Source organism: Pinus tabuliformis, chromosome 9 (assembly GCF_031772625.1).
Source record: "Pinus tabuliformis cultivar Carrire ecotype Pingquan chromosome 9, CPIR1, whole genome shotgun sequence".
Classification (NCBI taxonomy): Eukaryota; Viridiplantae; Streptophyta; class Pinopsida; order Pinales; family Pinaceae; genus Pinus; species Pinus tabuliformis.
This window is the reverse complement of record NC_142307.1, coordinates 1873063257-1873089569: the sequence shown is the minus strand read 5'-3', so window position 1 is coordinate 1873089569 and position 26313 is coordinate 1873063257.

Here is a 26313-nt window from a genome sequence, read left to right as displayed (position 1 = left end):
AGCACCCCAAAAATGTTTTGTCATTCAAATTTTGAATTAAAAACTACTAATTGCAAGAAAAATAGTAGTGGAAATGAATCTATCTTTACTATCCCTAGGTCTACCTTTACTTCTATGCTTAAATAAAAAGGAAATAAAAACTCAAGAACAAGTAGTAATCGGCCAGACTATGGAGCAACCCCACAAAAGTGGATGCTTGGCTCTGCACTTATGTCTTACCATACACTCTCCACCCTCTGATATCCCTACAATGTCCTGAAACTCTGATAATAGTTACCTATCAAAAATTATAACTCCCTGGCAACGATGCCAAAAATTTTGAGAGTTTATATTAATGAATTAATCATCCAATATTTATATGTCAACCCGGGCTTGTAAACACGATCTGCACTGCACTTCTTGATCTATTTTGTAGCTCAGAGCTTTAATGTTTCCTTTATAATGATCAACTAAGTAATGGAACACACAAATGCTCATAAACACATAACTTCAAAAAGGAAATCTTGCTAACGCAAGTGGAATCAATAATCAAATTCAACTTAAAGACTTGAAATCTCTATAACCTTAACCTATTATGTTCTTGGATTGGAATCTGGACTCAAGTGAAAGTGTAATTCTTTACCACAGATCCTACTTTGACAAACTATGAAAGAAAATTCCTAATTAAATAGACTCCACACATCAATGCAACAGTTTAAAGTTAGATTCAAAATCCAAACCCTAATTTATGGATTTTACAATTTACATTTGAAAGAATTCAAAGATCTAATCTACTTGCAATGGTAATTCAATTTTAAACTAAGCAATCAATCTTGCACTGTTAGGCCCCTATACTACTAGTGTAACCCCTTATTGTTATTAGTATAACCCACTTATTATATTGATGTACCCATGTAGTGCCCATATTGTTACTATTGTGCCACATAGAAGCCCACTATTGTTATTGTTGTGCCCTACAATATTATTGTTATGTAGGCTTTGATTGTATTGGGACCACTTAGACTCCTATATATAGAAAGGAGGTATTTTCATTTGTATCATCCAAGAATTGTTCATTTATGTAATGTAAAGGAGGTTGCCCCCTCGAAGAGGCTGAATTCTAAGGCGTGGATCTCTCTTTTCTATCTTTTTGTGAGCTGGTTTCATAACATTTGGTATCAGAGCTTTGGATTCTAGGGTTTCGCTGCTCCAAATAGGTCATCGTGGAATTTTCGCTATAACTTTTTTCTTGTGACATTTCAGAAGTCGCAAAAAAAACCCATTTGAGAAGCATTGGCTCTGAACCTTGGGTCCGAATTTCAGATCTTTTCGCGCAATATTTTCGGAGATATCATCTGCGGAAGTTGGTCTTTTTGCAGACTCCTGAATTACACTAAAAATAGGTGACCTGGGGAAAATCGTCATAACTTTCTTTCTGAGCATCGGATTGAAATTTCGTAAGAAGGTGCAGAAAGAAGACGAACTGTAGTTTCTGTTTATATATTTTTCAGAGTCAAAGGTTGAAATAGTGACACGTGGCACTTCGTACAAGTTCGCTCTACTGAACTAGTCTATAATCAGGTCACTGCGGTAGATTGGGCATAACTCTTCCTTGGAGAATCCAATTTGGATCAGACTTGTGGCATTGGAAAGAGGACATAGAGGGCTACTACAGGTCACAATTTTAGAACTTAAAGATCTAAAGGTACAGAGTTAGAGTCATTTGAAGGTAGAGCTCCTAAAATCAAGAAAAAGCAAGATGAGGAAGTTTGATGGCAAGGATCCGGTAAATTGGATACTTCAGATGGAGCAATATTTTGATATACATGGTGTACAACTGTTACAAAAGGTATGTATTGCATCTTCATATTTAGAACCAGATCCATTTTTATGGTACAAAGGGCTTTGTTCTCGTAAAAAACTTGTTACGTGGTCAATTTTCACGGAGGAAATGATAGCACATTATGAGGATACAAAGAGAAACACCTTCTTTAGAGCAACACCACAACAATTGGAAAGAGTAAAAGGGATTTGTGACATAATGGAAAGCAAAATTATGGAAACCAGGAAGCATACCCCTCACAACTATAAAGATGGAAGTGTTGTTTCTCCCAGCCTTCCACAACCTACAAGGGTTACACCACAACAATTGGAAGAAAAAAGAGAAAAAGGGCTTTGTTACAATTGTGATAGCAAATGCACTAAAGGTCATAGGTGTGCTGAGAAGAAATTCTTTTACATAGAATATGAAGAGGAGGAAGAAAAGGATCAAGAAACATCAAAAGAAGAGGATATACGTCAGGACACCACCCCAGAGAAAGAAGAAATGAATCAGACCATATCTTGTAAAGCATTGGCAAGAATTACCACTCCTCAAACTCTCAAGATAGAAGGACATATCAAGAAGAAAAAGGTGCAAGAAGTGAAAGATCAGATCGAGAAAGAAGAAATGAATCCAACCATATCTTGTAATTCAATGGATGAAATTACCACTCCTCAAACTATCAAGATAGAAGGACACATCAAGAAGAAAAATGTTCAAGAAGTGAAAGATCACATCGAGCATCAAGAAATGAATCCGACCATATCTTGTAAAGGACTGGAAGAAATTACCACTCCTCAAAAGATAGAAGGACATATCAAGAAGAAAAAGGTTCAAGCAGAGAAAGATCATATCGAGCATCAACAGCAAGTTCTCCAACTTTTAAAGGATAACGCCACTTCGGTGCAAAATCAAATGAAACAACAGGTAGATCAACATCGTAGTGAAAAATGTTTTGATGTAAGTGATTGGGTATTTTTACTGCTACATCTCAAGCAAGCTATTTATGAGAAGGAAATGTTGGCAATACTACATGCACTTAAAACATGGCGACCTTACCGAATGGGAAGACGCTTCAAGGATGAGGATGTGGAAGCATTGTTTTGTGCTATTTATATTATCCAACCAAATTGGATAAACGAAGCAACGGATGAATGGAAGAAGAACGAAGAAGTATGGCCACTTATTCAAAAGTTGCAAAAGATCCCAATTCAAGCAATATTGCCAGAAATTGAAGAGGAAGGAAAAATCATATTGGAACCTGGAACAGTCACAGAAACAAGAACGCGACAACTACGAAATCGATCAATTTCAGAGTATCTCATCAAGTGGAAGAACTTACCCGCTGAATATTCCACATGGGAGGACAAGAATTTTATATAGAAGCATCAAGAACTACTCAAGCGTTGAGGACAACGCTTTTTGAAGGAGAGGGGCATGTTAGGCCCCTATACTACTAGTGTAACCCCTTATTGTTATTAGTATAACCCACTTATTATATTGATGTACCCATGTAGTGCCCATATTGTTACTATTGTGCCACATAGAAGCCCACTATTGTTATTGTTGTGCCCTACAATATTATTGTTATGTAGGCTTTGATTGTATTGGGACCACTTAGACTCCTATATATAGAAAGGAGGTATTTTCATTTGTATCATCCAAGAATTGTTCATTTATGTAATGTAAAGGAGGTTGCCCCCTCGAAGAGGCTGAATTCTAAGGCGTGGATCTCTCTTTTCTATCTTTTTGTGAGCTGGTTTCATAACATGCACTCAATAATTGTTCTTTCATTCAAACCATAGAATGAGAAAGGCTTCACATTAATTCCATTGCCTTGACAACAAGCAAAAGATAATTATGTTAGGAACTAATATGAATACTTTGTCTCATATACTTAACCAAGCAAGCTTGATCTCTCACACTCAACTAATCTACATACATATTACCTTATCTATAATAACCTTAGGAACAAGCTCAAATATCAAACCCTAATTCTGTTTTCAAGGATGAAAAGAAAAACAAGACAACTATGAATTGCTATAAGGGACACAAAATTGTACTTGAGAGGCTATGCTACAGTTGCATTTAACATGAATCAAATATAAAACTAAGCTCAAGCAAACCTACTTAAGACTTCAACAAACCAACACTCTGTCTTCTTAATGAAATAGGTAAATCACACTGTTGATTGCAACCTTAACTACTTCGAAATCTAACAAGCACACATTGTACTAAGGCAATGCTAATAGAAATCACCTCAAGCTGGACACTAACATTTTAACCCACAATGCTAATGAAATTCACACGTAAGAGTTCAATCAAATCACAACTAGTTGATCGATCTAATGTTGTAGAGTCTAATGAGGAAAAGACACTTCAAACTCAAATTGTAGAGACTATGAATGGAAACAACATTAACACACACAGTATCGAATTGCTTTGTGAGAGCTTATCAAAATCAAACTTAAATTAATTGTTTAGGAACAAATTTAAATCAAAATTTAGGAATTAACTAAAACATACACAAAGATTACCTATGCATATAATTACATAAGCTGGATCTGAATTATGGTGGGCCTTTGCCACACTTAGAGTTAGCTTGGAAGCTTACAGGAAAGAACTAAACTTCAATGCATTCAATTCAGAGACTCAATGAGTTGATAATTGATCTGAAATCAAATCAGTGACTCGCCATGTTGAATCACATAACTGAGCTTAATTACTGAATAACAAAGTTTACAATCTTCAGGTTTGATAGAAAAATGAAATGGAAATCATCCTCCTTTCCACATTATTTGCTAGAGGATTTATAATCCAGTTTACATATTACAATTAGTAAAAATCAAATCATGGATATGCCAATCTAATTTCCATTCTAATCAAGGCTTAGCAACCAACAATTTGCTATACAAGGTTTAAATGATAAAATAAAATTCTATTTTGGAACCTGAAATCTGGCTATGCATAACAAGCATCGATCTTCCTCGTTTAATACGACGAGGTCACGTTGACCATCTTGCTCATCCTTAACTACAAATCTTCAAGTGTAATTTCCTAGAGCGCAATTTTGGATTTCTACCTTAAGTACAGTACCTTCTTTGAGTGCAAATTTCTCTTTTGATGCAGAAGTCTTGGGTCCCTGTCAGAACAATCTTCACATCTATCACCCATAATTATTAGTAAACAAACAAGCACACATTCAACTACCTAATATTGATCATCAAAATAGATAAAACAACACCATATGTAATGATTTTACCTTGGATGGGAATTTGGTATAGTCCAGGCATAAGGAGGTCAAAATGACATGAAAAGTGTTCAACTGTAGCTTAAAATAGGGCAAAAAATAGTATCAAAAGTGTATGAGCAGAGACAAAAACGGAGTCCAACCAGGAACTTGGCCCAAAAAAGCAGAAAGAACTCATATCACCATTAGGAAATTGGATCATCATTACTTTGTATAGGAACCTGGGTCATATTTCTGATCCTCTTACCATCACATAGGTCTAGGCTCACATGTTTGCATTTCTGAGGCTTGGACTTAAGAATTTGGTCAAGATTACTAACCTGAGGAAGCTTAATACTTTGGCATAGTTGCAAGCTTGTAACAACTCATAATTTTGACCAATTATAAGCCTATGATCACATAAATAGAACTCGTTATACTCCTCTAGAATGTGACCTAATGACCATATCTTGAATGGCTTCCAAACTTGGACAAAGCCAAACGTTCATACTTCTTTTATAGGAGGAATAGGCCTTGAATATTTTTCTTCAATGGCTATAAAACATAAGCATACCATATATTTCAATGTGAGCCATATAAGGATCCAGAAATGAATTACAAAAATAATTCAAACCTTAATATACTTAATTTTAGGCAGCTTTCTTGAAACTAGCTCTGATAGCACATTGGAAATTTGGTTATAAACAAGAATTTATAATCATGATAATTACTTATGAATGAATGTATATATATATATATATATATATATATATATATATATATAGATAGATAGGTAGATAGATAGATAGATAGATTGATATATATATATATATATATATATATATATATATATATATATATATATATATATATATATATATATATATATATATATATTTTTTTTTCCATTTATCATTTACTTCTTGTTTTCCCGAAGCAAGAGTTGTTCCTTCTATTTCAATAAAACAGGAAATAATTTACATAAAGCACAGCCGTGCACAAGGAACTGTGGACCAAAGAAAATCTAAACTCTAACTGCCAAAGGAATGAACCTCCAACCTTACAAACATAACCTCAAAACCCTCGGAAGATAGACAATGCTTGGGCTGCACGGTCAGAAGAACATGCGAAAAACCATGATTCCTCCAGCGCATCTGAACCACCGGATTTGCATCTTTAATCCCTACCGTCCATTCTCCTCGCTCGATCCAACAATAGAGGAAGATATCGCAATGCAAAGATGCTCGTCACTTAATGAATAGGACCCACCAACATGCATGATCACTCCTGACCATAGATCCGACCAGCAAAATCTGACGACTGAGGATAATATCGCATAGGCAAAAATCCTCGAACATTAGGGCGTGATGAGGGTGCTATTCAGTCCCACCCACATGCCATGTGTAGGTAAATGAGTGGAATCGCTGCCAATTCGTGAAAACCACTTCCTGCTTGAGAGGCTTGCGATAAACCAAATACCACCAAGGGAGTGGTTTTGCCTCCCGAAAAAGAAAATCAGGGGTATTATGGACGCCGGGAAAGCCTGGATTCTGGCCCCTCAAACCATCTCTTCTACGCCTATACATGAACCCATGGAAGGTTTTGTTCCTTCCCTCTGGTCGACTAATTGATAAACTGAGACATCCGAGCAGCCTCTACCATGGGTTTCTAAGTTTGTATTTACCAGTGCTGTTGAGGTCGTCCGATCAAAGACCAGACTGTGAAAAAATAGCAAATCATGATGAAATCAAGTCATTTAGAACTAGCCGCCATGGATCTGTTTCGAAACACCTCCCTGTCTTCATCCGTCTGGTCGTAACAATGTGCCTTTAGTCTGCTCTGAGGCAACTCTTGCCAACCCATTGAAACCTTGCATTCAGTACAACAAACTCCCTGATTGGCCAGAATATCGACCAGTTTATTGGACATTCTGTGCACATGGTTAAAAATTATTGTGTGAAGGCCTTGGAGATGACTCTGAATTCTTTAGAAAACCTGGATCAGCCTCCAATGTTTTGAGACTTTTTTCAGTTCCATTCCACAACTAATTCTCTTGACCGAGTTAATGATTAGCTTAGAATCAGCTTCTATAATCACATTTAGGCAGTTATCATGCTTCAGAAAATCTAAGCGTTGCTACAAAGCCATTAATTCTACCATGTTGTTAGTTTCTCTCCCTAAATGGCAATGAAAGATGAAGAGAATACTTCCTTCTTCATCCCTTAAGACCCGTGCAAAGTCAGCAGTTCCTAGGTTTTCTTTTGAAGCCCCATCAATGTTGTATTTCAAAAAACCCTGAGGGGGAGGATGCCAGAAATCCTTCTCAGTATCCATTTTCACTGCTTTGCTATCTAGGCCTTAAGGAATAAGCCCGTGCATACCCAATTGACTAGGAATTATCATTTCAGCTTCTGAGGGTGGATTCTTAGTGGGATAACGCACTGTGGTACCAACCGTCTCCTGAAGTTGTTTTTCGATCTGCTAAAAAAGGCATTGGGAGGGACTTTTTTCGTTCTTAAAGATTCTTTTGTTCCTTTCTTTCTAGACATTCCATATAATGAAGGCTGGCGTAGGAGCCCAAGCAATGCCCAGAAATTCATAATCTTAAAAGTTATGTCTCCAACTAGTTAGGGTATTGATAATGCTCACTTGGTCCCTATCGGTATGTTGGAAAATAGAAGCAAAAGTGTCCCACAACTAGGAGGTGAAACTGAAATTATTGAGAAGGTGCTCCATTGTTCCCTCTTGGGCTTCACAGAGCTAGCATCTGGAAGGCCCCAGAACACCCCTCTTTCTTATGTTATCCCAAGTCAAAATTTTCTTATGATAAACTAGCCACGTAAAAATTTTGATCTTCATCCAGCCTTGATGCCTCCATAGATTTGTCCAAATCCTGTTCGGAACATGGGAATCTAGCTCAAGGAGTGAGCGTTTTGCCTCCTTAAGATTAAAGGAAACCTCATTATTGTTGTCCCATCTAAGTTGGTCATGCCGTCTTGTCACTATTATATTCCTTTGTTCCAACAATTTCATAAGCTTATTTGCTTTTTCTTTCAAGGGGTTGTCATCCCTATAATCAATGTTCCTACAGGTTCTCCATTTTCCTGCACTGTTGGTTTGATCCCAAAAATCTTTTACCTTAGATAGCCCTTTGGTTTTTGTCTCATTCTTGAGATTCAAAAAGTCTTTTGTTAATAGTATAGGTTCTTGCTGCCATTTATCCTCCCAAAATAAAGCCAGATTTCCTTCTCTGATTTCCTAAAAGCTGTTTTTTTGTACTAATCCTCTGTTCTCCCAGGCCTTAGTCCAGATGTATGAGCCCTTTATACTTCCAGACATTCTTATGTGATCACTATTTTTCCAAGTGCTGGCATATTTTTCTTTCCAGATACTAGCCCACTGAGCCTTTGGATCTTTGACCCAATGCCACCATAATTTTGCCACTAAAACCTTGCTAAGAATCTTCGGATCATCCAATCCAAGTCCCCAATGGTTTTTAGGTTTGCAGATTTTATCTGAGGCAACCAAGGCCCATTTCTTTATTTCCTCCTGCTTACCCCAAAGAAAGTCTCTTTGTATGGATCTGAATTGTTGCAAGACTCCTTTTGGTGCTGGGAGAGCTGATAGCATGAAGATTGGTATTGATTGAAGAACAGCCTTTGTGAGAACCAACCTACCGGCCATGTTTAAAGATCTAATAGCCCATTTCTTGATTTTATCATACATCTTATTAATCACTAGCTCCCAAATGCTCTTGTGCAAGGTTTGGTAGTTAGAGGAACTCCCAAATATTTTGACGGGAGGATATCCCTTTGAAAGCCCAGAAGTCTGGAGATATTCCTCTGAATAGAAATATTAGTATTAAATAAAAAAATCTTAGATTTTGAGAGATTAACTTCCATACCTAAAGCCATGGCAAAGTCACTCAGGATTTGTTTATACGCAAGAGCTTATTTGACCATGGGGATTCCTTGTAGCATGGTATCATCAAAAAATTGTTGATGAGTCAAGGGCTGTCCATTGTCAGAAAGTTGGAGACCTTTAATCTTACCAACTTCTTTTGCATGCATGATAGAACGACCTAGTCCTTCCATCATGAGGATGAAGAGGAAGGGAGAGAGTGGGTCTCCTTTCCTGAGTCCTCTTGAAGTTATAAAAGTCTTCGAGGGAGAACCATTAACCAAAATTGAAAAGGTGGAAGAAGTAACTATGGCCATGACCCATCTAACCTAATTTTGATCAAACCCAAAAGCAATAAGAACTTTCCTGATATAGGTCTAATTCATCTTATCATAAGCTTTGGCTATGTCCAATTGCATGATCATTCCAACCTTCCTATTGCTAATCAGAGAGTGCACCACCTCATGCACTTGAATGATGTTATTGAGAATTTCTCTACCTTCTGCATATCCAGATTGTTCCATAGAAAATAGTGTAGGAAGAGGAGGTTTGAGTCTATTGGCCACAACCTTGGATATTATCGTGTAAACCACATTGCACAAAGCTATGGGTCTAAACCTATCAGGAGTTTGGGCCAAGTCCTGTTTAGGGATCAGGGAGATAAAGGAGGTATTAAGCACCTTCAAAATAGTTCTATTCATCTTGGAATCTTCTACTACATTCAAAATATCCTGTTTGACTATATTCCAGCAAGATTTAAAGAAATATACATTGAAACCATCAGGGCCTGGTGCCTTATCATTCTGCATTTCTTTGAGGACCTCAATAACCTCATCTTCAGTTACTGGCCTATTAAGGTTGAAATTGTCCTCTCTAGACACCACCCTAGGTATATGTCTTGTTAAGTCCCTGATGGAATGTTCTCTATCTGAAATGGTTTCCTTTGTTATTCCTTGAAAGTGCTGAACAAGTACACATTCTATTTCGTCATGAGAATTGATAAGATTACCTCCCTCGTCCTTGATCGAAGAAATCATGTTATGAGCTCTACTCGCCATAGTGGATCTATGGAAAAATTTAGTGTTTCACTTTCCTTCTTTTAGCCATTGAACTCTAGATTTTTGTTTCTAAAATATTTCCTCCTGTTTACATAAATTCTCCCAGTCTTGATGATATTTGGTTACTTGAACACTTCTGACTTTATCAAAGCCGTCAATGATAAGGACTTGGTTGAGTTCCTACATGTTACGTTCAACAACTTTTTTTGCTTCAAATATATTGCCATATTCATTCTTGTTCCAGTGTTTGAGCCTGTGCTTGATGTGTTTTAGTATTTTTTTGAAGAAGGAACATTCTTGAGCCCTGAATATTCAAATCTTCTAACCACCATTTGGCAATGTTTCTGATGAAATCTAGGTGGGAGAGCCAGATATTTTCAAATCTAAAAGCTCTATTCCTGGGGGTACCAATGCCTGAACCTCCAGTTGAACTGGCCAGTGATCTGAACCTCCGAAGTGGAGAAAATTTGATATCATTTCCTTGTCAATGAGCATAAGGTCCGTTGAGATTATGAATTTTTCTAATTTTGAGGCAACCTGAGATTCTCCTCCTATTTTATTGTTCCAAGTAAAGAGACCATTACTCGTTACAATGTCCACTAGCTCCAAATTATCTATAAAGGTTTGAAATGCTAAAGAGTCCTTGCTTAGAATTCTGGTTCCCCCTTTTTTCTCCGAAAGTGATTTGATCATGTTGAAATCACCCCCCAAGATCCATGGTATTCCTGCATGTCTATCTCTGAGATCCTCCAAGGAATCTAGAAACCTGAGTTTATCCTCCATTCTTTGGGGACCATATACATTTGTGACCAGGTTGGTTTCCTTATCTCCTACAGGTTGAATGACCACTGATAAATAATCCCCAGATGCCTCAACATCTATTATGCCAATGCTTTTGGGGTTCCAAAGAGTGATTATGCCTCCTGCCGTATTCTCTTCTTTGACTTCTAGAAACTCAAATCGATTAAGCCATTTGCTATGAATTTCTTTTATTTTTTGAATGGAACATTTAGTTTCCTGGATGAAGATCACAACTGAGTTGCTTGTTTCATTCTATTACTAAGTAATCTTTGTTTTCTTTTGCTACCTAGACCCCTGATAGTCCAAGAACTGAACTTCATTATTAAAGATTTTTAAAGGAGTAGCTAGTTAGGTCTTTCATCTTACTTGAATCTATCATTAGCTTTCCACATTCCATCAATATCTTGTTTTGATTTTTCCTACCTCTTTTCTTTCCTGGGTTTCTAGGTGTTAATCCTGGTGTGGTTTTCATAGTTTTCACCCCTTCGCTGCCCTGCCTTTCATTGTTTCTTTGAGCATGGGCACCTACTTACCTCCAAAGGGGTAGACTTTGTACTCTGTTTTACTGAGAGGGAAGTCTCTGAATAGGTGCCCATGCTCATGGAATTTGCGACATCTGAATGCAATATGTTCATAATCTTCTGTTTTCACCCATTCTTCATCAAACACTTCCAAGATTACCTCATCCGGTAGAGCTCCAGAGAGATCCATCTCCACACATATTCTTGCAAAGGAAGTGTATTTTCCCCTTCTAGTGGCCTTAGAATATTTGACAAAATGTCCTAACTTATTTCTTATGGTTGATAAGTAGTCCGTTTGCTAGTAATCAAGAGGTAGAGAATAGAGTCTTATCCAAACCAGGACTGAAGTAAAAGTATCATGCTTTAGGACAAAATTCATAATCCATGGTCGCATATAGAGGCCTTCTGCTACATAAAAGTAGGGCCCTCCTTCAAGCAATCTTTCCTTATCTTCAATATTTGGAAAGACTACAGTGAAGAATCCCTTTGACCCAAGATGTAGGTCTATACTTCCTTTGGTTTCTAGCCGTACTTAATTTGTAAAGCTTTTTCAGTGGGCCATAAACCCATGAACTTACAAATGATTGCATATGTTTGCATGTGGTCCCTATGTGCCTAGAGAGCAGGATCATTTAAAACTACTCTGGGTGTGATCGCAGCTCTAGGTTTACATGGTCCCTTTTGTGCTTTGTCTTTTGTTCCCTGTTCCTTGTCTTCTTCCTCATTTTCCTTAGTTCTATTATTCTCCCTTGATTTGGTACTATCTTGCTCCTCTTCACTATTCCTTTTCCTTCCTTCTGAAGAACCTCTATAATTTTCTATTGGTTTTTTACCCCTGTTGGCCACAACCTACTTGAAGGAGGGAGTGGAGCTCCCTCCTTTGCGTCCTTCCATGGAGAACAACCTTTGCAAAAGCCTATAACTCTAGATATTCGCGTGCCGACCTCCTCCGTTCAGAAAATAATCAATCCCATTTACCATTTACTTCATTCATAAGGTTAACAAACAATTATACAAGTAAAATTCTAAAAAAGATAAGAGACACTATAAATTAAGTTAGAGGCCAGGGAAAAACCCAGAAGGGGAAAACCCAACAATCTTCTCCTTGTAGAATCTTTATCAAATTGAGAAATCCAAGTCATATACAAGCCGACTTGTAAGAATTCCAAGTGCCAAGTCACCTTCTTACATATGTTATTAGGGGCACATATGACCATTTTCCATTCAATATTAGAAATTCCCAATCCTTTGGCACATTTTTTATTTTTAGGGTTTCCTATTTTTAGTAAGAATATTTTTAACACAGGTGCCAACTAGGATAACATGTGCCACTATCTAGACATTGGTTGGAGGATAAAATGGATAACTCCACTCCATTAATTCAAACTAGCTCAATCATAGGCCTTCCTAGAATGAGTACACACCAGTAGTTAATCACCATTTCTCTCTTGCCTCTATGTGTTAGTGAAATTTAGTCTTATTTTGGAGTCTAATTGAGTTTAACTAGTTAGTATTTTGCACGTAAGAGTTATTTACTTGTTATAACTAATTTCTAACTCCACTTACTTCCATTTCACTCCATTTTTTGATATTTTTCTAATTTTAGCTCTCCTAGTCAAATTTTGACTTATTTTCCAATTAGAAAAAGTGCTTTGAGTTATACTAAGTGCATGTACCTGGAACCCCTACATAATTTGAATCATATGGAATTTTGGATAGTTTATATATTGTATTCATGTTCAGTAATAAATATCATTAGATTTTATGAGTAATTCAAATTGTCTCCTTGGTTCATTAATAAACTTCTCAACAACTTTATTCTCCTTTCTTGATTTACAAGTAGCTAGTCTAGTATATTTTTACACTTAGATCTTGTGATTGTGCTTAAAATTCAATAGTTTGTTGGACAAGGGACCAATCTCTATGAACATATCTGACTACTAAATTATACCAAGGTGTACATACTCTACCCCCCTTTGGATTTGAACCTGTCACGTGTTACACGGAAGCACATGTTCTAAACCTTTAGGCCCTTTTTTAATGTTAATAACATTAATATTCTTGTTATTATTATTAATATTATTAATAAAACTAACATTAATATTAATAATAAATTATATTAATTTATTAATAATAAGGGTAATATTAATGTAAATAATAGTTTTTAATAATACCATCAACATTAATATTAACAACAAAATAGAAAGTTGAAATCGTTGAGTTCATGAAATATTTGAGTACCTCATGTACCAAGGACACCAAGTTAGAGTGGACATGAGAGCTATACTCAGACACTAAGGGATTCATCACTTAGGCACTATCATTCTAGGAGGAAAAAAAGAAAGGAATCTACAAGATAATGGATATGGTTGAACAACAAAACAAGTTCCTTATTACCCTTATTTCTTGGGTTGTCAAAAAACATAGAGGGAAATAATTATGTAGGTGCCACGAACCTCCAATGACTCTTTCATTGATCCTTTTTATGAGTTAGAGCACTGTGATGAGAACTTACCTCCCTGCTATATTTTCCAAAGTTTTATATCTACACTTTCTTTAGTTTCTTCAGGCATGCTTGTTATGATAGAAATATTTGTCTAGTTTCCATTCCGAGTAGGTCCAATTTTGTTATATTATCTACCTTGGTAATAGCTTCTCTTTATAGGTCTTTAGATGGATATATGAATAATATTTTGCTTGTATTTCATAAATGGTTATGTTTCTAATCACAAAAACTATAAGGAAATAGGTAGTATTTTAGGACAAAATTCTTATATGTAATGATGTCTCTCTTTTTGATAATCTAATACAACATAAATCTTACACAAAAACACACAAAATAATAATAATAATAATAATAATAATAATAATAATAATAATAATAATAATAATAATATTATTATTATTATTATTATTATTATTATTATTATTATTATTGTTAGTAACATCACTAATAAGATTAACAATATTATATTAATAACTTAAATTTATTATTAATAATATTAATGTTAATAATAACAAAAAAGTAATAAAGTAATAATATTTATTATATGTGATCATTCATCTTTTTATAGTATCATACAATAATAATGTTATTAATAACATTAATATTAAAAATCTAATGGAATAACTTAATATTGCAATGTGATGAAGAAACAAGACGTCACAATGGGACAAACATTACCATATATCACATTATGATCAACATATCCACACATCACATTTGAATATACCCCTTCGATAACCTCACATTGCATTGTAATCCAAGGTAACCCCGCATCATAATTGAACAAACATATCTAAATGTTACAATGTGATGAACATGACCTAACATCACAAACATGTGTGTCATACAAAACCTTATTACAATGTCACATAAAAATTCCCAACATCATAACATGATGAACATATAGCAATGTTGCAATGTTACCAACCCAATCCAACATTGCAATATGTCAAACATAACCCATTGTTGCAATTGACAAAAATAATATGACATCATAATGTGCTCATCATAACCATTTTCAAGCAACATGGTCAACCATATACAACATTCTCAAATATGGTCAACCACAATCAACCATAGTTCACCATAGTTTTCATCAATCATGGATAGTAATGGAACAACATGGCCAACCATGGTCAAACATTGTCATGCATGGTTAACCATAGTCAAGCATAATTAACCTTGAACAACATGGTCAACTATGATTAAGATGTCAATCATGGAATTCATTGACCATGGTCGAACATGGTCAAAAGAGGACATGCCTAATGTGCATAGTCAACATGATCAAACATGGACAACATGGTCAAACATGATCAATCAAATTCAATGATTCTCAACCATATTGAACATCACTAAACTTAACTCAATTAATTGGGATAAAGATGGCTATCGAACAAGGCCAATCATGTTCAATATTATCAACTATGGGAAAATATGGTCGATATATTTCCCATGGTTCACATGTTAATGTCAATATTATGTAAAAAAATGTTATCAATAATAAAAATATTATTAATAATATTAATGTTAACCATGATTTAATGTTATTAATAATATTAGTGCTAACCATGTAAATAATAATGTTAGAATTAAGAATTTTTTATGTGATTCATAATATGAATGTGTTTAAAATTATTATTATTATTGTTAACTTCCATTTATTCATGTTTTCAATGTTTAATGTTAATACTAATATTTATTATTTTTATTAACATTAATGTTAATATGAACATGCTATTATTGATTTTATTAAATTTATTAACTTTAATAATGTTATTATAAATGTTGTTAATATTGATATTAATATTAACAAATAATCTTGTTATGTTAATAAATAATATGGTTAACCATAATGAACATGGTCATACATGGTTAAACTTGGTTAATGGATTTTCCATGGTCAAAAGCTTGACGATAGTCAATAATGGTCAACTATGTTCAAGTGGTTTGCCATGGACAATTTAATGATCATGCTCAACCATGATCAATAGTGGGTAACCATACTCAACCATGGATAAGTGGTCAAACATGGTTAAGTGGATGGCTATTGGTTGTGGAGCCTGATTATCTTCTATATTCAAAGGTATCGCCACATTAGACCCCAGTTTGAAATGGGGGCGGCAACACCGCCCGTAAAATATTCGCTGCAGGGGGGGTCTGGGAGGGGGCGGCTGCGACCTTTGGGAGCACCCCCTTGGTGGGGGGTTTCAGGGGCAACGCCCCCGAAGCTAAAAACAGCTGTAAAATTGCCTTGTAAAAGTATAGTAATTTCTAGCCAATCTGGGCCGTTCATTAGGCGGATGATCTTGCGTTAAAACTTATGTTTAGTTTAGGGTTTTTTGCCCTAGAAGGCAACCCCTCTCTTTGTATGAGGGCATTGTATTTGAGGTTGTGTGATAGATGTGTATTCTGTGAGTGGGAAATAGAGAGGTGAGACTGTGAGAGAAAACAGAGGATATTACAGCGGATCTGCTGTAGGTTGTGTCTCTTCATTTTGCTGGATAATAGAAAGGAAGGACTGGCTATTTGGGGTGGACGTAGCCAAAACTGGGTGAACCATGTATATCTGTGTCTCTCTTGTTTTATGCGCTTTCTGTGTTTATATTTCTGCAATATTTTATGTGTTCCATTGCTCCATAATATATAATTTTCTAACAATGGCCATGGCTTTCCCTTAGGCAACATGGTCGACCATGTTCAACAAGATTAAAAATGATTGAACATGGTCATCTATGGTCAACCGTGAGTAAACATGGTCAATCATGGGAAAATATACTCAACCATAGGCAATCATGGTCAACCATGGGTCACCTTTTTCATCCTTGCTATCCAAAGTCTAATTTGGCTAGCATGCACAACATTGTTAACCATGGTCAAACATTGTAAAAAATAGTCAACTATGGTATTTCATTGGTAACCATAGGTAAACATAGTTAACCATACTCAAGCATGGTCATACGTTATCTTCATGGTCAAAAGAAAATAATTGTTCAACCATGGTCAACATGGTCTACCATGGTTGACCATGGTTAACCATTATTAACCTAGTCGACCATGGTCAAGCATTCTCACATGGTCAATCATGGTCGAGTGGTCAACTAAGTTCAAGTGGTAAAGCATGGTTAAGCTCTCAACAGTCACAAAATATAATTGACTATGGTTGAGTAGTCAACCAAGGATAGGTTTTCAAGCATGTGTGAGTGCTTAACCCTTCCAACTATTGTTAACCATTGTCACCCATGGTTATTTGGTTGACTACGGTCAAGTGGCAAACTATTGTCAACCATGGTTTGATTTACAAAACATGGTTGACTAATACTGTTATAGACATTTTTGGGCCCTACAACCCCAAGCATGAAATGTCCATAAATCAAGGGCTCCTAAGTCCCTAAAAGTGTTGTTCTAACCCCTAAAGGAACAAGGTCAACAGATTACAGCTTCTCCCAGAAGTTCTCCATGAAAAACTGCTCAGAATTGGTCAAAACAGGATCATTTCAGTTGCTCCACTGGCCAAGTGCGTTGCATCTCACCTAAATGCACTATGTGGGTGCGTTGCATTTCAAAAATCCCTTCTATGGGGTGCGATGGGCAAGAAATGACAAATGGCAGTGTCATTCCGCGAAGTGGAGAGGCAATGGAAGCTTCCAGAATCTTCTCCTGTGACACTTTCCTCACTGAATTCGACCAAGGATGAGTAAGAGATCATCAATCTCCAAGTGGAAGCAAGAACTATCAAAGGGAAGACACTAATCAAATCATGAGCTGACTCATCTCCATTACAGATATCTATATATGGATCCCTCATCCCAGAGATCCGGAGGTTGGAAGTTTGCATATTGTAAGGAATTTCTGTTGGTTTCTTGAGACAAACATCAGATTGTTGGGTGATCTAAGCTTTGTTTGAGGTGAAGAGGGGCTTTTTAGCTGGGAGGTTGATGCTGGGTTAGAACAACTGGTTGTAACTCCTCTTGGCTCTTTCTTGTTTATCAATAAAAGCTATTCAAGTTTTCCTCCATGCTCTTGTTTCATTGATGCTTGCTACATTTGTATGGTCAATTTACATCTGATCCTAGATTGTTTATGATTATAGATCCATGTATTTGTATAGTGCTATGCTTCTGTGATCTTACAGGTACTTTGTGAAGCTGGGCGTGCAAGGGAGCAGGTAGCTAAAGACTATCAAAGAAGAGGGGAATCAAATCAGGAGATTAGCGCAAGACGGAGGTTGGTCTTTCTATTCCTCTCTATCTATAATTCATAAAGGAAAAATGAAAGTAGCTTTTCTCTATTTGTTTCTAAGGCAGCTGTCACACCTTAGTGGGATAGAGCAGTTCTACATAGACACTTTTCCCTGTAACAAAATGGTGACTCCATTAGGGAGATAATTAGTTTGTTTGTTTATCATTCTTTGTTGTCTGTTTCATAAACTTACAGGTAGCATTCGAACTGCATTTGCCATAACAAATGCAAAGTAGATAACTGCTACTTCAATCCATCTATTGAATCTGTTTATGATGTAAACAACTGATTCACAAATTATCTGATTGCCCTTGTGATAACTCTTAGATCCTCCTTAGATCTACCCCTGATTGTTGCATTACTGATTGCTTTTTTCTCGGCCAAAACCCAAGAAATGAACTGCAAACTGTGACCCAGAACCCAAACAGAGTCTCGTTTCTAGCCCAGCGCAGGTACTGTTCAGAGAATCTGAACTTCAGCACACTTCCCGAGTGGACAAGGTGCGCTGCATTTCAAATTCTCTGTGTTACAGGTGCGCTGATCAGACTAGGCTCTGTGAAGTTTTGGTTTCTGTGATTCATTCTTTCCAGTTCTATTCCTGAATTTTGCTACCTGTGATCAGTATATGTCTGTTTGAAACCCCTTTTCCTTGCTGTTATTCTGCCTCCTTTGTACAAAAGAACTGTAGATGTTTTTGTGTGTTTGTTGAGTCATTTTCAGTTCTCCTTTGCAAAAAGTAGCATAATCGTACTGTCGTCCTTTGATTTGAAACTGTCGCAAGTGTCGATTTCAATCATAGGAAAGAGTTTGATTGCTGTTGATGGTCGATTATCCTGTTACTATTGCTTTTGGTATGAATTTGTAATTTTCTAGTGTCAAGAACAAGTATTCATTTCAAAATCGTAAGGTGTTGTGATCGTCTCCATTTTTTATTTCGAAAAGAAACTTGTTGATATTTGTCGCTTGAAAAGAAATTCAGATTTGTGCATCAACTTTCTTTTTAGCATTCATATACTAAGAAAGTCGAAAACAAATACATGCATGTGCATTTGCATATAGACAGTCTGATTGGCTTGATTTAGGAAAGTGCATTTAGAGTGTGCTCTTTGCTCTTTGTGAAAAGATTCTGTCTTTCTTTTCCTTAGTAGCTAGGATTTTCATTGCACAAAGAAGATAAAAAGTTTGTTTATCATCTTAGATTGCATTTTAGGAATTACATCTACATCTCGTGGTGAACCTGAAAGGAAAACTTCATAAACAAGATCAACTTAAAATAAATTCAATGAATCTAACAATGCTTTGGAACTTAACGCACAACATTTAGAAGTCTAGGCTAGAGACGTATTCCGACGTCGTAAAGCCTGGTAATTGTTGTTCTCACTGATGGTTGGGTGATTCCTCCACTTTGAGACGATAAGTGCCAGTACGGACATGTGCTCCCACGTACCATCGAGTATATTTTGGGAGACCCCAATAGGCTTAATCCTTTATCCATAGGAAGCTGTGTCTACCGCCCTATCGATCGCAATGCACTGAACACAGCATTCGGGAAGATTGACTGTCGTACCATAAAAAGTATTCTGCAGTTTTGCGACTGGTTTGGTAATCCCTCTACCTAGATTTCCAGAGTATTCCCTTTCATTCCTTTTCAGACTCCTTAACAGAAAAGGTCCATCTGAGCACTTGTCACTTCAAGCTCATTAAAAATTGAAAGAGACTAGAGTCATCTTTTGTTTTTTCTCGACTCTTAAAATTGAAAAAACAAGTTGTGTCAAAGCGTCTAAAATTCATTTAATTTGGAAACATACTTCCCCTTTATTTTTAGCTGATCGAGTAATCCGCAATCGTGGAAGAAAGTCAATTGAAACCCCGTCGTTCGTGGAGGCTTACGAGTCAACCGTGTTTGTCTCTGAAATCGAAGCTAGTACGGACAAAGCGAACTCATTTAATCGGTTCCAAATCTCCTATTAAAGTTAGAACAAGTGTTCCAACAACATCAGAGTCTCCAGTTACTCCAAACATTTCTGGAATTCCTGCCTCTACAGAAGAAGTTCAACAGCCACAGAAGGACAGTAGTACTAATCCTACTCTAAGAGCAAACACTTGTGTTACCGAACCAGTTCCATTTACAACTGGTTCGGAGAGTCTTGCTCTTCAAACATCTGTCGCTGTCGATTCCATACCTTCTTCAGCACCAGAAATATTCTACGGACTTGACGGTCTTCCCCTTCCACCTGGTCTGATTGCCATAGAAGAGATTGTGGAAGATCCTCCAACTAGTACTCCATCGCAATTTGGAGTCGGGATCAATCTATATCCTTCTTCATCAGAAGTTATTCTACCACCAGTGGAAGCTCTTGTAGAATTGCTAGGTAATATTTTGGATAGACTAGAAATGTTTGAACAACCGTCAACATCTAGGACTGTGTCATCTGACACAGTGACGACAAAACTCCCTGCTATCACTCCAACAATGTTCGCTGGTATACCATCTGTCCCAACTAGCTCTCAACCGCTAGAAGGAGCCCACTCAGGGGCCATTTCGACAGTATGGTCTATTCCTGTTTGTTCATCCGGAATCATATTCGGAAACTCTTATGTTGAGTCTCAACAAATTGATCCATCTGGAGGACAATTTGGGCAGTCTGGCCCTCAAGGGCAAACCATTCCCTTGAGTTATGGATTACCACCATATGGGGGGCAGTATACCCTTTCATTATCCCCTCCGGGAGGATATCCATACGGGAGTTCACAACAACATTCGAGTTATACTGGAATTACCTCAAGCGGTTGGGTACCAATACTACCTCAACAACCAAGAGTTGTATACTCGATGCAACAATGCTTACCTATGTCAAATATACCAACTACGCTAGCTATTGTGACGGTGTCGCAAGTTCAAGCGCTGCCTGTTGTATGCCAACCTCAGGTTTCACAGGTTATAATGCAATAGCCCCTTGACGCTGCAAATCAACCACAATCGCCGACTGGTGGAATGGCACAGGTTCAGACGGGTACATTTACCCCTCATCTTGGCCAAACTGTTAGTATCGGGCAACAGCACATGGATTCACAACCATGGCTAGTACAATACCAGCAACCGCAATTCCAACAAGTATACCAAGGTTCTGAGCAACAAATCTTTGCAAATAGTGGACAACCGTATATTCAAAACGGTCAAAATCAACCATTTTACAATGGTCATTCCCACCAACCTTACCAAAGTTACCAGCATCAAATGCATTATGCCGGTATGCAAAGACCAACTGCTCAGGCAATCCCATCTTATCCTGGGTATGCTTCACCTAACCTGAATCAACAGTTACCCTTCGTGGCAACTTTAGAGTTACCTGATTTAAATTGGTTAACAAACGATCCAATCGCTTACGCCCCTTGGTGGCCAGAAATTCCACATAAACTTCCATCAGATATTCATAAATTTAATGGAATCCGGGTGAAGATCTGTCGAATCATGTGATGACCTTTCATCTGTGGTGTTCATCAAATACCCTGAATGATGATTCGATAAGGCTTCGCCTTTTTCAGAGGACGTTAACTGGTCCAGCGACAAAATGGTACATCGAATTTCCTAGAGCTTCATTAGACAACTTCAGTACCTTAGCCACAACCTTTTTAACCCATTTTCAATTACCAATAAGGTATGAAATGGGAACGGAACTCCTTACCAACTTCAAACAGATGACAGCCTCTCACATATCTGATCATATACATGAATGGCGACGTCATCGTAGAATGGTAAAAATGTATGTTCCCGATTAGCTCTTAGCTGAATGGTTTATCAAGTCATTACTACCTTCCATCACGGAAGATGTGGCAAAGGGGGGAGTCGTAACAGAAGAGCAAGTTATCGCTCATGCACAATATTTGGACTTGATTTACACTCAGTCCGGCACGCTCTACGATAAAATACCTGACGCCCCTAGACTGGAATTCTCAGTTCCTCCTCCTCCTAAACCAAACAATGACTCTCATGCCGGTGATGGCGTGATTGGCACAACAGACACGAAATCGACAAAGGCTACATCCAAAAAAGCCCGTAAGATTTCAGGTCAAAATGCAAAAGATGAACTTCTTGCCTCGGAAGTAAATGCCGTATCGACAGATAAAGGAAAAGAAACCAAACAACCAGGGGGCAAGAAGAAAGGCAAAGGGAAGAAGAAGAAAGAAGAGGAATCATCACCTGAAAAATCTTCTTCAAACCCTCCTGGAGATAGGAAACCAAAAAATCCATGCTTTATATGCGATGAGGATCATTGGACCGCAAATTGTCCACACATAGCTGAGCTTAAGAAATTCTTCAAGAATTCAAAAACCTCCGCAGTGTTAACCGATCCATTTCCAAATCCAGGAACAAATCTGGTTGAAAGTGGAAATGCTTCCCCGTCTCAAGTGCTAATGTTGTCGGTTTCAAAACAGCAAAATGATGCTTCGATATCGACAAGGAACAAAGATTATGGGAATCCACAGCTGTCGAACAACAAGGATAAATATCAACCTAGTAGTTCGACAACAACTTCGACAGAAGTTGCGCCGCCCATCATTCATGAATTAACAATAAAACCGCCGAAGGGAGTAGTACACAAGTCGACGTTTAATCCCCGTGCTAGAGTGGCACAACATTATAATATAGTGGAAGATTTGGCCCAATCGCCATCCGCTATGTCAACTCTTGAAGTACTACAAAATTGCCCATCCCAAAAGCAGGCTTTATTATCAGCAATTGGTGGGATAGACCCAAAGGATTCCAATCTTGTATCCTTCGATCATAAAGGATACGATCCTCAATTACCAGCTCAACTATCTTTCCTTATTCAAGTGAAGGCCCTCAACAAAACTGCTCATCGAACAATTATTGATGAGGGAGCATCTACATGCATTATGTCGATGAGTTGCTGGAAAAATTTAGGATCTCCAACCTTGTCGTGATCTTCGACGACATTAAAAGCATTCGACGGAAGGACATATACCCCATATGGTATTCTAAGTAACTTGAAAGTTGAACTAGGAGGGAAAACAGTAGAAATAGATGTTGAAGTAATCGATGGGAATCTTGATTACAACATCCTACTAGGAAGACCATGGATATATGCTATGGCTTCTATTGTGTCGACCTATTTTAGGAAGATTGCATTTCCTTTTCAAGGAGGGATTACAATTGTCGATCAACAAAACTTCCTCCCCAATGGTTCTCAAGTTACAAGAAGCATTCCTATGATCCATGGAAGCCCACATTCACTTCAAAATATCGAAGTAGGCCTACTAAAAGACCCTATATTAATGCGAACTTTCACCCTTCCACCTCCAATCGTTCTGGCAGAAGTAGCGTCGATAGGAACCTGCAATATGATATCTTCTAAAAAGATCTCAGAAAACGATATCGACATGGATCGTGCAATGGTTTTGCCTCCAAGCCCAACAAAAATATTATAGCAATCAATGTTCCTAGCATGGGAGGTAAACCCAAATCAATGCTCATCAAGCATTTGGATAGATAGGTCTAAGGAATATGGTACCCCTTCAGATCCTTGGTCGCAAGTGCATGTCACCGACGAAGGAATTGTCCAATCAATGGTAATTGAAGGGGCACCATGGAATGATTCCCACCATCGTTCCCTTCTTCCAGATTGTGGAGAAGATCCTCTTGATAACCTTTATCATCCTTCAGTTTTTGATTTTCTATCAAATACTGTAAACACGGTGGATTTCGAGCGAAACTTGTCCAACATTGAAGAAACTATCGCCATAAATATCTCAACCAAAAAAGATGTTGTAGAGAATATTTATGTTAGCAAATGTTGTTCTCCTTCAGAACTGGAGATATATGACGCTCTTTTTCGCAAATTCAGAGATGTCTTTGCTTGGTCATATAGTGAAATGCCAGGCATTGACTCGAGTATCGTTGAACACAAAATTAAGATGTATCCAGATGTCAAACCAGTACGACAATGGCTATGGCAGGTGCACCCCAAGAAAGCCGCTGCCATTAAGGAAGAAGTTGAGAAACTTCTCCATGCTGGTTTCATCTACCCGATTCCTCTAACCGATTGGGTATCGAATATTGTCCCTGTTATGAAAAAACAAGGAACAATTAGAGTGTGCGTCAATTATAGGGATGTAAATCAAGCTTGTCCAAAAGACAACTACCCTACACCCCTTATCAACCAGAAAATTGACGAATGCGCCGGATGCGAAATATTTTCATTCATGGATGGATTTTCCGGGTATAATCAAATAAATATCCGCCCACAGGACCAGTCAAAGACTGCATTTATTTATCCATGGGGCACATTCGCATATCGAAAATTACCCTTTGGATTAAATAACGCAGGGGTGACCTTTCAGAGGGCAATGAATTATGCTTTCCATGACATCAAAAACATCGTTCAACCATACCTTAACGACCTTCTAGCTCATTCGCGAAAGCAGACTGATCACCCGCAGCATTTAAGAGCAATATTTCTACATTGCCGACACTACAAGATACGACTCAATCCACACAAATGTGTATTTTGCGTCAGTTCTGGTCGTTTGATTCGCTTTGTAGTATCAAAGGACGGGATTCATCTCGACCCATGTAAGGTCCAGGCAATCATAAATTTTCCTCCACCTTCGAATTTGCTTCAGATTTAGAAACTCCAAGGGAAAGCAAACTTTCTGAGGAGGTTCATTCCAAATTACACCAAACTTGCTAAAGGTTATACACGTCTTTTGAAAAAAGAAGTACCCTTTGTCTGGGATCAGGTTGCGCAAGCTTCCTTTGATGATTTAAAAGAATCCCTAATGAAAGCATCATTAATGTACGCTCCTGATTATCAAAAATATTTTAACCTGTATTTGGTTGCAGCAGATACGACCATCGCAATGGTTTTAGTTCAAGAAGACAACGGAATCGAACATCCTATATATTATTTAAGTAAAAACGTAAATGATACAGAAAGAAAATATTCTTACGTTGAAAAGCCAGCACTCGCATCTGTTCAAGCGATACAGAGATTTCGACACTATGTCCTCTTTCGAAAAACTACCATTCTGTCATATTGCAACCCCATGATTTATATATTGTCGCGACAGTTGCTGGGGGCAAATATTCAAAATGGATAGCAATCCTGCAAGATTTTGATCTGGAATTTGTAAGATCCAAGTCAAAGAAAGCTCTGGTTTTCGCAGAATTATTATGCGATCTCCCATTATCATCCAAAAATGAAACATCTGATGAAACAATCGTGGACGAAAGTTTGTTTCTGATATCTTCAAGTAATCAGTGGTATGGGGATATAATCATTTATCTCCAAACCCAAAAATATAGGCCAAATACCTCTCACTCTGAACAAAAATGTATTCAATACCAAGCAAAAGACTACATGATAATCGGTGATACACTTTACCGTCGTGGTATCGATACAGTTCTGAGAAGGTGCCTCACCCATGAGGAAGCCGAAAAGGTCCTGAATGATTGTCATTTGGGCATGTGTGGGGGGCATCAATCCGGTTATGCTACAGTGCAAAAAATCTTACGAGCATGATACTTCTGGCCAACAATGTTCAAAGATTGCATAACCACAGTCAGAAGTTGCCATGCTTGTCAAATTTTTGATAGCAAGACTAGAAGACCACCCGCACCTCTGCAGCCAATAGTTGCTGTTGGGCCATTTGCCAAATGGGGCATCGATTTCATGACATGTAACCCCACCTCGACCGAGGGGCATGGTTATATCATAGTCGTAGTTGACTATTTTAACAAATGGGCCGAGTCGATGCCTACATTAGATAATACCGGTGAAACAGCTGCCCTCTTCTTTTTCAATCATGTAGTCGCCAGATTCAGCGTACCATAGGCTATAGTCACAGATCATGGATCGCATTTTCGCAATCACATGATGGTCGAATTAGCTGCCAAACTAGGGTTGTCTCACGACAGCTCTACTCCATATTATCCGCAAGCCAACGGACAAGTTGAAGCAATCAACAAGGTCCTGAAATGCATGCTGCAAAGGATGATTGGAGTTCACAAGAGAAGATGGCACCTAATCCTGCACTTAGCTTTGTGGGCTTACCGAACATCAGTAAGGAATGCAACCGGGTTTACACCTTTCCAACTGGTATATGGCCTGGAAGCAGTCTTACTAATCCAGAGCGAAATCTCATCTCTCAAACTGGCAATTGATCTCCTCCCCGGAACTTCAAAAGAAGAAGCTCGTTTCCTGGAATTAATCCAATTGGATGAAACTCGTCAT